Genomic DNA, 13,065 nt, shown 5'->3' with positions numbered 1-13,065 from the left:
ATTTATATATGCTGCATTTATATATGTTTTGAGTTGCAAATCGTTGGATTCTCCAAACTCTGATAGGTAGGTAGGTAGATAGATAGATAGATAGATAGATAGATAGATAGATAGATAGATAGATATTCTTCAAACTCTGATACTTTAAAAAAAAAATTTTTTGCTGGATTTAGCCCCCAGGACTGAGTTTCTGCATTCCTGTCCTAGACCAGCCCAGTTTTTGAACACCTGTAATTATACAATTGATATTTCAAGATGAGAATCTACATCTTGCCCATGTATGTGTTTGCTGCTGGGAAGGGAGCTATAAAAGGACAATTAGCATTTCTACAGATCATTGGTTAAAATGATTTAACAAGCCCTCTCACAAAGTAATAAAGGCTCCTAGAGTAATTACATCATTTTGCTCAATATTAAGAATAATGAGATTATATGGAGCAGATGTCATTGGTCAGGCTGTTTAGGCATTCGAACCGTTCCTCAAGAACACGCTGGGAAATGTACATGTTTTTGCTTGTCTGTTCTATATAAGATTATATGAAACATATGTAACAAAAGAACAGGAAAATAACTTGTCAGGTCCAAATTGGAAGGTATTTATTAAAGGAATATAATAAGAGACAAAAGGGGAAAGCAGAGAGGTTATCTGAAAATAAACGAAGTACAAAGCTTCCCAGCCCATGCTAAACTCTTTGAGGTAAAACACTCTCAGTGTAGGTGTCTCCCAGAGAACTAACTGCAACATGCACAGCATCTTTGGGTGGTCAACAGAGTGGGTGACCAGAGGAGTCAGAAGCCAGTGTGACAAAGTGACAAAGGAGTAAAGAATGGTATTCCGTTTTTGTTGTGCTTGGCCAGGCGGGGGTGACTGCCCAACAGGTTTCACCAATCAGAGGAGTGGCACATAAACAAGAAGATCCTCTTCTCCCATGTTCCGGGCTAGGAGATGAATGATCAAATTACAAAGGAGATGGCTTTTACTATCGCTGGCAGGCTTGATGCATTGAAAGGCTTCCTGTTTTGTGGATCTGCAAGCCCCAGGAAAGACCTGTGTTATTCCAAGTAGGCTATGGATGCCAGCATCCTGGTCAAAGATGCTTGTAGCTTTAGAGAAAAAGATACTGAAGGACAGCTTGGTATCACACCCCTTCCCCCTGCAGTCCCCCAAAAATCCAGCCCTCTAGACAGCATGGGAGGTGGCATTGGGGGCTGCTGGGGAAAGGGGAATGGGTGAAACTCCCCACCCCCTCAGACCAGAAGGAGACTCCACTGGATTGGCACCACTTCCATGAATGGAAGGAGTCTTTCTGTTTGCATAATGGCAATGCAGGATCCAAGCCATTGATTTGATCCCAGTTTCACTATCCTGACTTCCCGCAAAGTTGGTTTTTAGAATGCCACACTGAGGCAGGCATGGCTGTTCCGATTTCTCCACAGATAGATAAGAGGAGTAATAGTGGGCATCTGTACTTGATAGTACAGGAGGCCATAACTTGAACAGTGACCATACATGCTTCCAGTAGCATAAACATCCCTGCCATAGAATCAATGCGTTGGAGGGGACCTCAAAGGCCATCTAGTCCAGCCATAGCCAACCAGATGTTTCCAGATCTTCTCTCCAGATGTTTTGGACCACAACGGCCAGCTTTCCTAACCAGTGGCCATGATGGCTGGGGCTGATGGGAGTTGAAGTCCAAAACACCTGGAGGGCAGATGTTGGGGTGGTTGATCTAGTTCAATCCCCTGCTGATGCTGGAAATACACTACTGCAGAACCTTGATAGGTAGCCAACTAGGCTCTGCTTAAAAACCTCTCATGAAGGAGGGTGTGCTGGTTACTGAGACAGTCTGTTCTGCTGTTGAACAGCACATAGTTCTTCCTGTTAGGTCTTGTAAATTTAACCCACTCAGGTCCTCCCCACTGGAGCAGGTCCTCCCCACTGGAGCAACAGCAAATAATTTTTCTCCATCTATGCGACAGCCCTTCAAATTATTGAAGTTGGCTATCATATTGTTTCTTAGTCGTCACTTCTCCAGGCTAAAGGTACCCAACCCCTTCAACCCTTTCTCATAGGACTTGGTCTCCAGGCCCCTCACCATTTTTGGTACTCTTGTCTGGGCATCTTCCAGTTTGTCAATATCCTTCTTAAACTGTGGTGCCCAGAATTTGATACACTATTCCAGGTGAAGCTCTGAGCAAAGCAGAGGACAGCAGTACCATTTCCTTTTGCAATCTGGACGCTATTGTTAATGCAGCCTAAAATTTCATGCGCCTTTTTGCTGCCACGTGATACGGCTGACTCATGTTTAGCTCTTAGTCTGCTAAACCCCCTAGATCAGGGGTGCAGAACCTCAGCCTGGGAGCCAAATCTACCCCCCACCCTGGGATTCCCCAGCTGGCCCCGCCCCCTTTCCTTGACCACCTATCATTTGGTGGTTCCCCAGCTTTCACGCAGTTTTTTCTCCATTCTAAAAGGTTGAAATGTCTCACCCAAAGCTTGGTTAATCGTGGCAAGAGCTTTAAGCTAAAATATGCTGGTATTTTTGGCCTCACCCCCTTTTTAGCCCACCACTGGAATGCATCCCCTGAGAAGTTCCCTAAAATGGGATTCAGCCTTCCAGCTGAAAGAGGTTCAATACCCCTGCCCTAGATCCTTTTCACTTGCACTGCTGCCAAGGGAAGGGCCTTAGCTCAACTGTAGAGCATATGCCTGGCATGCAGAAGGTCCCAGCTTCAATCCCAGATATCTCCAGATAAGGCTTCTGGGAAAGCATTTTGCCTGATACCCTGGAGTGCCACTGCCAGTCAGCCTTGTCAGTACTGAACTAGATGGTATAATGGTCTGACTTAATATAAGGCAGCTTCCTATGTTCCCCATGTTCCCGTGTCACCATTCCTGTATTTATGTATCTGTCAGGGATGCTCTGACTTGGATTCCTGCACTGAGCAGTGGGTTGGACTCGATGGTCTTATAGGCCCCTTCCAACCTTACTATTCTATGATTCTCTCTACCTAAATGCAGAACTTTGCATTTATCTATGTTGAAATTCACTTGTTTTGACCCAGTTCTCCACGATTTAGTTTCTAAAGCTGCTTTATTTGTTTTCTGTTAGCTGACTTTGAAAAAACATCTTGATACCATAAGCCACCTTTGGGGTGAGGGGTGGAGAGTGGGGGGTTTAATCCCATATTAAACCGAAATATGGGATATAATATGTTTTTAGCAAATAAAGCATGCTGGGAATTGTAGTTTGGTGAAGATACTGAGAATTCTGTTAGCCTCTTCATAGATAAGAATTACATTTCCCAGGATTCCTTGAGCAGAGGGACTGACTACTGTACTAGTCTTAAATCTGTTGTTTAGTGATAATATTCTTGGTTTATGCAATCTGAAATGGCTAACAGGACAATTTAAGGTGCATTTTGAAGTGTAGCTTTGGTTACAGTGGTTTAATGAAATGGATGGATATTCTGTGGTAAACAGCATGCTGTATCTGTTGTTTCAGTGGAATCTTCGCTGGTCAGGCTTGTTGCTGGATTTAGTTGGACTAGCTTTAAGAGTTTCTTTAAAAGCTAGCCTATTTCAATGGAGGTGGCACGTGAATAGGGATAAAGAGACCAATTAACCAATTTTTCTTGTCTGTTCCCTCATACCCAGACATGTTCTGTACAATCCCCAGTTTTGATGTATTATTTTAATTAATCCAAGTCTCTTTGATTTCTGGGGGGAGAAGAAGCAGGTTAGCAAATGTAACAATGCTCGAGAGTTTCTTTATCGTAAAAGACACATAATTTCAACCATTTAATAAGGTAGATTTATTCTGGGTAGTTTAGTTTGCCCATGCACTCAAACAGCCCTCCCCAAAGACAACATTAAAAATGTGATTAGTTAGCTGCCATCAATAACACAAAATAGAAAAACACTCTCTGAAGGGACAGCTTTGTGGAGGGCACTGCACAGTGTGTAGTAAAAATATATGGCCTAATAAGTTTACATTTGCAGGCTCATTTGTTAAAACTCTTGAATTTCTAATTTGTGTCGGAAAGATAAATGGATGGCGCCTCAGTAAAGTGTGAGATTAATACTGATAGATGGGGATTCAGTTTTTTGCTAGGCTCTTACTTCCTTGCAACCCAGTAGGCAGTTTATGGGGGGAAACCAAATGTAAATAAAAAGGACGGGCATTATTTACATTGGTCAAGACCAATTACTGGGGATATTGTTCTTTGCAACTTTATAGTATTTATGTTAATTATCCTTATCTAATTATTGTTTTACAGCATTTTGGTAATCAAACCTTTGGGAAGTGTAAAAAGGGACTGGCAGCCCTCAGGTGCTCAGCAATTTTTAAAATCTTTTTTTTTTAGCCTTCCAGTATACCTTTTGGGGGACTATAAAGCAGTACCAGACAACTGTGTTTCAACTCAGATCAAAATCTGCAATTGGAAAGGATGTGAGGGTACATTAATCAAAATGTTAAAGAAGTTACATAGACCTACAACCTTCTAGGACACTGTCACCTGCATGGTAGTAAACAATGTCCCCACATTTCAGCCAATTACTGTCTACAGTTTTTTCTGTAACAGAATTGCCTAGGATTTGAAATATCCCAGGAAATTAGATTTTTGCCTTTGGGGTGCTTTTTTGTCAGCCAATGGAAAATATAAGAAGAAGAAAATTTAAACAAGAACTGATCCAGCAAAGAGATTTAAGTGTCCATGCAGACTTTTCTTTCTGAAAACAGACAAACAAACAAAAACAGGACATAAAATATCCCAAGAAAACTATTGAACTTTGCCATTGGGGTGGGGGTTTGTCCAAGCTAATGGAAACTATTGGGATAAATAATGTTCTATGGAGTTTTTCACACAAACACTGATCCGAGGAAGCAATCATAAGCGTCCTCCTTCTGATAACAGATTTGTTTTGGGACATTTTCCTACCCTGAGATACATGGGAATTTGGTGGGAGGGGGGGAACTCCCTAAAGCATGTGTATTTTAAGGGGATTTTAAACACTGTAATTTAAAACTTAAAGAATTGTGTGTGTGTTTGTGTATTTATTTATGAAAAGTGGATGTTTACTGAGATCTCACGAACCCTTTTGCTGGCCAAGAGTAATTGTACCCATCACATTTTTGTTACACAGAGCATTTTTATTAGCATGTACATGTATGAGGTCTCTGGGCCTCTTTGCACGTAACAGTGACAAATTGTGCATTAATGAACTATGGTTAATTGTGGGTTAAACAACCCACAGTTCACCTAACATCTGGGTTTGGATGTCATATAGCAACCTCCAGTTAGCCCAATCGGGGGTTGAACATTCAACATAGCTGTGGAACATGCCTTGCACATGCTGAAGGAAATCGTGGGTTAATTAATTAACTTACCATTTGCCGCCATTACATGCAAGTAGGGTCTTTGTATTTTTTTCTTTAAAGTTGTAGTCCAAATATGCCAATGTTGTTATTTAAAAACAAAACAAAACCCTAAATATTTATGTAAATTGAATGTTTGGATTCAGTTCCACACTGATTACTTCAATGGATCAAGGCCTAATTCAACTCTGTTGAATGAATATAGACAGCAGATTTCTTTTTTCTAAAACTGTTTTTGTGTGTGTGTGATTTCTGTCCCTCCATCCATTCCCATGTAATGGGGTACTTCTCCACAAAACAGAAGAACAAAAAGCACCTTCTTTGTGGAGAAAGGGTCCATGGGAGATAGCGATGCTGAAGAAATCCACAACGGATTCAAACGGATTCTACAGAAGACCAACTTTTTCTGAATCACACAGATTCTGTGGACTTGTGGACCAGTTTTGTACTTTGGGGATGGGAGATATGCACTAATTAGCATTAGTGCTGATGTGTAATAGTGCTAATGCACATTAACCAACGAGCATTAGCATAAGTGCGCATCAGTGCTAATGCGAATTAGCTCAAGTAAAATTACATTCTGGTTTAAAAAATCCAGTTCCATCCATGAGCGGATGATGAATTGAAAGACGGCTGACAATCCGTGAAACACAGATGGGACGGATTTAACAAAATCTGTACATCCCTAATGACAGAAGAGTCTCCTTGTAAACGAAAGGACAATTTGGTCTCAGTCACTTGCCACAAGACCAAGGACCACTAAATAATTCCATCACCTCTGTACTAGCAAGAGCACAAGGAAAGAAAGATCAGCCTGATCCCAACCAGGTTTAAATGCAACTCACCTCTTCATTCTCACATTGTCATCCTCTCATCTCCATCCTCTGCTTTCCCCCCTCCAGTCCCCTTCCTTTGTGTATCTAGTATTTTTTATATTGTAAGCCTGAGGTCAGGGCTTGTATCTTTATTTTGATTTATGTACAGCATCTAGTTAATATAGATGGTCTAGAAATAATAAACTTTCCATGCATCACATCCCCCTTTGCCTAAAGCTATTAATGGTCCACTGGGTGCTGGACCTGAGTCTTAGAGATGTAGGTTCAAATTTAGCCTCATCAACAACCTTCTGCATACAGGGAGGCCGTGACTCTTGACCTCAACTCTCTCTCTGAAAAATTGGAGTAATGCATAATGCACCAAGGATATTGTGGGTGCTCTAAGAGATAGAGAAGGGGTAAGAGTGCCAGATCTACACATGCAGCAGATCTGCGATGGTTGATTCTTCTGGTGGTAAAGTGGAAGTAGAAAACAAGTGTTTGTGGGCAAAAGTTTCTAGCCCTATCTTGCTCTTCCCTGCCTTTCTCTGCCCTTTCTTTCTTTAAATGAATTGATTCCCTGCCTTTCAGAGCAAGAAATCCAGATAATCGGGCACACGTAGGACTCATACGTGGAGTTTCTGCTTGTGGAAGGTGCCTCTGCCCTGATGAATAGCAAAAATATTTTATATTGCCTGGTGTTACGGAGGTTGTTCAGTGCGTTCATTTTTGTTAGTTTAATGCTAAATTGCTTCTTCTGCATTGAACATGAACAGTTTTATCCTTATTAACATATAATGTATTTTTTAAATGAAAATACTGATTCCTCCTCTAAAATAATGGGGATCATAGCTCATAGCACATGCTTTGCATGCAAAAGGCCCCTGGTTCGATCTCTGGCATCTCAGGTTTAAAAAGGGGTTAGGTGATGGAGAAAACTCCTCCTCCTGAGACTCTGTGGAGCTGCTGCCTTTCGAAGTAGACAATACTTGGACATGTAGTCTGTGGTGGTGTAAGGCAGCTTCCTATGAAATTGTTCAAAATGGTAGTCTGTTGCTTCAATCCCCCACAAATTCTTCATACATTTAAGAAGCCTTCTGCGCACATGAATAGCCTTCCGTGCACTGTTCAGAGGTATGTGTCCAGATGCGCAGGTACCACATCTCTATCGTGATCTGATTCAGGCACTATTGAACTGGCTGGATGAGCCTTTTGATGTGGATGGGGATGCTCATCTGCATCCGGAACAACCGGTTGTTACACCTGGTTTGTTGCCTGGGGCTACAGGTGGATCAGGACCTGTGTTGGGGCTACAGGTGTTGTTGCCTGGGGCTATAGGTGGATCGGGATGCCAAGTTGACCCTTCTATAGTCTGAAGAAGCTTGATTGGGAATGGTCTTTGTGGAAGGGTAGCAGCCAAGAAACTGCTTTTGCAGAAGGGCAACAGGGTGAAAAGGCTAAGGTATGCTAAAACTCACGAAGATTGGAATGAGGATCAGTGGAAAAGAGTATTATGGAGTGATGAATCCAAGTTTGAAATTTTTGGGTCCAATTGTCGACAGTACATGTGAAGAAGAGTTGGAGAGATGGACGAATGAGTACTTGTGGGAGGGTCTGTCTTGGTTTGGGGCTGCATTTCTGCCAGTGGTGTTGGCGAACTCTGTATTGATGGGATCATGAATGCTGAAAAGTACAGACAGGTTGTAATTCATCATGCCATTCCTTCTGGAAAGTGCCTGAATGGGAATGGGTTCATTTTTCAGCATGATAACGATCCCAAGCACACTGCTAATGCAGTGAAATCATATTTAGAGACGAAAACAGCTGATAAAACACTGATAGTCATGGACTGGCCTCCACAGAGTCCAGGCCTGAATATTATAGAGGCAGTATGGGATCACCTGGACAGAGAAATAAATAAAAGACAACCTACATCTAAAGAAGAACTCTGGGAAGTGCTGAAAGAAGCCTGGTATAATATACCAGAAGATTACTTCAGAAAACTTCAGGACAGTCTCCCCAAAAGAGTTCAAGATGTGCTTAGAGCCAAGGGAGGTCACACTAAATACTGATTTTGCCTGTACATATTTCCTGTATTTTCTGTTTGTATCTTAATACAGAGACCAAAAAATAATTATGGATGGTGATTAAAACTTTGCTAAAACAACAAAGCTGGTGGTGGCCTAAGACTGTTGCATAGTACTGTAGGTTAGGCTGAGAGTCAGTGAGTGGCCCAAAGTCACCCAGTAGGCTTCATGTCCGAGTGGGACTACAACCTGGGTCTCCAGAGTCCCAGTCATACACACTAGCCACTACATCACACTGGCATTTTGTTTTATATTGTATATTGAATTTTGCTGCTCTTAACATTTTGTAAGCTGTCCTAGAATCTCTTGATGGAGGGTAGTATAAAAATTGTTAAGTAAATGTTTTAAAAAAACACCATTTTTTAAAGCCACTGAATTCTTTAGTGAAGAGGTGGGGATACAAATGTGATGAATAAGTACACAAAATTCTCTGGTGGTTAAAAATAATTTATGTTCATGTCATATGTAGAATGTTTTTAGACTTTGTAAAACAAGAATTGACTGCTACTTTTGTCCATGGCTGCTTTCTGTGGATGAAAACATTACGCTACAATCAATATGTAAGACCCTTCTCTGAAGGAGGTTTGGAGTATGGCGATAAGGGAGGGGGGCTTTTCAGTGGTGTCCCCCCCACACACACAGTTGTGGAATATTCTTCCCAGCAAGATCCGTCTAGGGCCAACATTGTCATCTTTTCAGCACCAGGTTAAGACTCCTCTCTTCCCAAGTATTTGGAGGCTGGGATTTTTAATGTATCAGTTGAAGTGATTGGTTGCCACTAATGTTTTAGTTGTTTATGGGGTTGTGGTGTTTTAGTGGAAATTGTTTTTAGCCATTTTAAATTTTGTATGTTGTACGCTGCCTTGCGTCTTTTTTTTTTAAAGAGAGAGGTGAATTTGTTTATTCATTTACCATATTTCTAGGCCACCTTTCATGGCCTCCCAAGATGGTTTACAGCCATAAAATTCATTATAATAAAAAACGGATATAATAGCCAACACTGATAAAAACAACAAACACTAGGGTAAAACATCTGGCCTAGAATAAGAACACCAATAATAATAATCCCCAATGGATGCAGGTATAGCTGTTTAGCTGGCACCTGTACCTGCTTCCCTCTCCAGTTATTTCTGAAGTTGGTATACATGTTTGTGTAGCAAGATAATACGCTTCTTTGCCTACATATAGCTATACAGCATTATTCCTGATTGATGCAGCATCTGATTTATGTGTGTTTTGGAATGCTACAATGGCAAGGGCATCCCTGATAATGGCTTGGATCCTAAGATAAGTTACTTTAAGGAAGTTTAAAGCAGGAAAGTTTCCAGTCCTCTTCTTCCCCCTGCATCTACTTGGAACCTCCGAAAAGCTTCTTTGGAGGGTCAGGGAGCCCTCCTAAACAATGTGGAATGGGACACAGAAGGCTGCTGAGTGGAGAAGGGGATGGGAAATGTTCCTGTTGTGAACTTCCTCAAGTCATCTTGGGATCGAAGTCCAATTTTGGGTGATTTTCCCCTCCCACACTCCATTCTACATTCAGGAAAGTCTCCTCTGGAGATGCTTTTTGGAGGGTGAAGATGGTTCCAGGGTGAAGGAGGAGACAGGAACCTTTCCTTCTGTGGACTTCCTTTGGTTAACTTATCTTAGGATCCAAGCCATTGCAACTTGGGAGAATCTTCCATGCAAGTTGGCTCAGTCAAAGTCTCCCCATATGAAAAGGAAGTATACAGGCACCATGTAGATTTTACCATCTTAAAAATAGCCACCCATAAATTGTACAAAGGAAAATAGATCAGAAACTGATTGTCGCTAAAAATAAGGGTGTCATATTAGAAATAATAATGCCATCTAAACTAGCAACAGGACTGTGGAGTCTTACGAATGAATAAACGACATTCCATTTTAAACTTTACATTTGGAGACCCTGTAGGGATCAAATGCATTCTTTAGTTTGACTTAAAGACTTAGTATTAATGAATCTTTTATTTGAGAGATAATGGTTACTAATTAAAGACTTTTACTTTAGGCTGCCTCCAAAAATATTTCGCCTTATCATCTCAAGAAACAATTACTTCCAGTAAGCATGTAGTACAGTAAGTTAGTACAAAGGCAATGTTGCTCTCTAATTCACCCCAAAACTTTTGAGAAGGTATAAATTGTGCTTTGTTTCTTGCTTAGTAATTACTTTAAGCCCATCCATATTTCAGCAGAACACCATAGCACATGTGTAAAGTCAAGACATATGGAATGTAATGGGAATTTCTGGGCCCAACTAAACAAGATCGCAGGAGAACAGTGAGTAGATCCCACTTTTTTAAGGGTAGACTAGATGCAGCTGTGTGAGCCCTTGATTCATCAGGGATGGGGTGCTTCAGGAAGGAGATTTAACCTTTTCTCCCTGCATTGTTTTTCTGATCTGAATCATCACCTATGGAGCTATTTGCAGGGTACAAATACAAATACTGTGTGAATGTTGTGCATTTCCTCCCACAGGGCAAATAGCAGCTCTGGGATTGGGGGCACGGGGTTGGGTTTGGATTAGAAAGGTGACATAGTGGAAAACATCAAATTCCCTTCCGTACACACACGGGGATAGGTGAGAATTTTGTTTCACTTCAATTTTGATACGAATTTACCAAAACTGGTGAAGTTCTCTGTATTTGGAAAGACAAGAACTAGTGATTTACAAAAATCAGATGTGGGAGAAACTGAAACTGACAGATTTGTCTATCCAGGCCCACGGCTTTGAAATGCTTTAGTCATAACAGACTGGCTTTGAATCTCTGTGTATTCGACCACGTTAATGCTTCATTATGCTTACTGCCTCTTTTTTCTCACACGTTCTTAATCTTTAACAACTATATGGCAGGCAAGTACATCATGGTTCTCTCCATGCTGGGAGTAGCTGTAAATATTGAATTTGGCTGGTGCAGATGGGTGAGAATTTAGTTTCAGTTCATTTTCAATAAGAATTTACCAAAATTTGCAAATTTCTTCAAGTTCAGAGTGGAAAGATCTTGAGATTTAAAAATGTCAAATGCAGGAGAAAGCGAAACTGACAGATTCACCTGACCCTATGCGCACACATACATACAAAGAGAGCTATGTCCTTGAAGGGCCATGGCTCAATGGCAGAGCATCTATTTTTTATGTAGAAGGTGGCTTAGTGGTTAAGACGCTGAACTGCAGACTGGAAGGTCGGCAGGTCAGCAGTTCGAGACCCGAGTGCTGCGTGACGGAGTGAGCTCCCGTCTTCAGTCCCAGCTCCTGCCAACCTAGCAGTTGGAAAGCAAGAAATTGCAAGTAGATAAATAGGTACCGCCTCGGCGGGAAAGGTAACAGCGTTCCGTGCACCTCGGTGTTCAGTCATGCCGGCCACATGACCACGGAAGCGTCTTCGGACAGCGCTGGCTCTTCGGCTTAGAAATGAAGATGAGCACCACACCCTAGAGTCGGACACGACTGGTTGGAGACACCTTTACCTTTTTTTACTTTCCCAGGTTCAATCCCTGGCATCTCTAGATAGGGCTGAGAAAACTGCCTGAAACCTTGGAGAGCCATTACAAGTCAGTGCTGACAATATTGGGCTAGATGGACCAATGGTCTGGTGCAGTACAGGGCTGCTTTCTATGTTCCTATGAATCAACCTCCTGCCTCCATGGCTGCATTTGTCCTTTTTAAAGAAAAAGTGGTAGATCTGATCACAGATCTACTTCATTTGTATTGAGATTGGCCCTAAGTTCTTCTTTGATAAACTGTTCCCATAATCTAGACCAGCCTTCCCCCAGATGTTTTGGACATCTGAAGACAAAAGTGCTGGACCAAATGAACTCTGGTGAACTCCAGCATAGGTTATATTCTTGAGGCCTACCTCAGTTGTGGAAGGTGTGGCAGCTGTGTATATATACTACCCATGGTCCAAGCATTGCCTTCAGCAAAACGGCCAATGCCAAAGCTTGGGCCTTATAGAATAAATTCTATAAAGCTGGAAGTTTTTTTCTCAGTCATGCTACTGCACTGTGTTTTCTCTTTGGGGAGCTATCTGCAGGTACAGTAAAGCATTATGCAAAAGACCAAGAGTTCATTAGTGGCATTATCTAATTATCACTTGATGAATTTTGTGAGACTGCAGTGGGTGTTTTTTTGTTTTTAGAACTCATTTGTGGTGCATAAAACTTGGGTTTAAAAGCCTTTTATCCAACCTCCAAATGGTGAGAAACTGAAGAGCAATCTCTACTGTGTAAAACCATGGGGTTGGATCCAGACAAACAGTGCTGTCCTACACATGCCGACTGAGAAGTCAGTTCCATTAAGTTCAGTGGGTCTTACTCTCAGGCAAGTCTGTATAGGATTGCAGCTTTGCTAGATCAATGATCTTCAACCGGTGGGTCAGGACCCACTACTGCAGGGGTCTCCGATGTGGCACCCATAGGTGCCATGGCACCTGCGGGGACCTCCAATGGCGCCTACACAACTCTTCACTCCTTGCCTCCTTCAAAAACACACAAATTAACTAAAAAATGAAAAAGTAAGGCAAAGGGATTGGGGTGGGGGAAGAAAGAGTAAGGCGAGAGGCTAAGGGGGTAGAGAAACAGCAAGATAAAAGGCTGAATGGGAGAGAAAGAGCAGGGCCAGGAGCAGGGAGGAAGAAGAAGGCTAGGGATAGGGAAGGGAGAAAAATAATGAGGAAAGGGGTTGGGTGGAGAGAAATAATGAGGCTAGAGGACAGTGTGGTGTAGTGGCTAGAGTGTTGGACTGGGAGTCGGGAGATCCGGGTTCTAG

This window comes from Heloderma suspectum, chromosome 3 (assembly GCF_057233095.1).
Source record: "Heloderma suspectum isolate Gila_16-S chromosome 3, 16-S_ref, whole genome shotgun sequence".
In the NCBI taxonomy this organism is placed as follows: domain Eukaryota; kingdom Metazoa; phylum Chordata; class Lepidosauria; order Squamata; family Helodermatidae; genus Heloderma; species Heloderma suspectum.
Note: the sequence above shows the minus strand (reverse complement) of the source record.